The 1,339-nt window shown below is 41.2% G+C and overlaps 1 non-coding gene across 1 annotated transcript; it reads left to right on the top strand.

Annotated features, from left to right (window-relative positions):
* The first annotated feature begins 548 nt into the window (after positions 1-548).
* LOC132215077 (U1 spliceosomal RNA) lies at positions 549-712 on the top strand. The gene has a single exon (XR_009448432.1). It is a non-coding gene; the product is annotated as a U1 spliceosomal RNA (small nuclear RNA).
* Positions 713-1,339: the final 627 nt, after the last annotated feature.

The following is a 1,339-nucleotide window of genomic DNA, read 5'->3' on the forward strand; positions in this document are numbered from 1 at the left end:
CACAGATTTATACTAACAAAGCATACCTAAATTGAAGGTAGTATTCAAATTGCCCACTGGAATAAAACACTCTACAGAGGAAGATACAATACAAATTCTCTATAACATTTGTTTTATAATGTGTGACATGAAGTAAAAAATCAGTACATATGGAAAGAAACAGCCAAATGAGTTACATGGTAAACAACAACAAAAATCCCAGTCTATGCTGCCATCTTGATTCTCCAAAAATTAATTTTTTTTAGAGAATTTTAAAAATTCTCACCCAAGGACCTATTTTGTTTGTCTGCTTTAATTTATTCTAGAGAAAAATAGCAATGTGCCTCCTGTACAAGCCCTGACTGGGGATTGAACCTGAAACCTGGGTACCTGCCCGACTGGGATTTGAACCCGTGACTGTTCAGTGCATGAGATGATGTCCTAACCAACTGAGTCACATTGGCCAGAGTCAAAATTATTTCTTTTTGGCCTAATTAGTAAAAGTTTGGTCAGTTTAGTTTTTATTTTCTCCAGTTAATACCTTTCATGTGTATCAAAATTATAGATCCATACTTACCTGGCAGGGGAGATACCATGATCACGAAGGTGGTTTTCCCAGGGCGAGGCTTATCCATTGCACTCCGGATGTGCTGACCCCTGCGATTTCCCCAAATGTGGGAAACTCGACTGCATAATTTGTGGTAGTGGGGGACTGCGTTCACGCTCTCCCCTAAAAATAAAAATAAAAAAATTATAGATCCACTGGAGGCCCAGTGCATGAAATTTGCACGGGTAGGGTCTCTAGGCCTGGCCAGCGATCAGGCCCTATCACGTTCTCTGCCTCCCCACCCCCTCTTTCCCTCACTCCCTCAGTGCCCCACCACCACCATTGGTTGCCTGCCATGGTCTGTGCTGCCCCCTGGTGGTTAGCGCATGTCATAGCAAGCAATCGAACTCCCAATCGAATTCCCAAGGGGACACTTTGTATATTTGCCTTTATTATACACACACACACACAATAGCAAACAGGCCTCATGGTATGGACTTGGTATGGCTAGGTTCTATATACAATTTAAACTTAGATACATAATTTTTGTGCAGTGTGGACACCAACTTAGCAATATGATGAGCGATGGCTGCTAGTCCTGAGAAACTAGTGTAGTTAGGCCAGTGATATAGCGAGCATGTGGTTCAGAACACAATTTATATACTAACACTTAGCTCCCCTGTGGTGTCACTCCATGTGTCATTTCTTTTGGCACTCTCCTTATCCTTAGATGGCCATTCTAAAACTTATTTGGCAATAAATCACCAAAAAAACCGTTTACAACATCAAAAGCCATTGAGATAAAATATATAC

The sequence above is a fragment of the Myotis daubentonii genome, chromosome 13, assembly GCF_963259705.1.
Source record: "Myotis daubentonii chromosome 13, mMyoDau2.1, whole genome shotgun sequence".
In the NCBI taxonomy this organism is placed as follows: Eukaryota; Metazoa; Chordata; class Mammalia; order Chiroptera; family Vespertilionidae; genus Myotis; species Myotis daubentonii.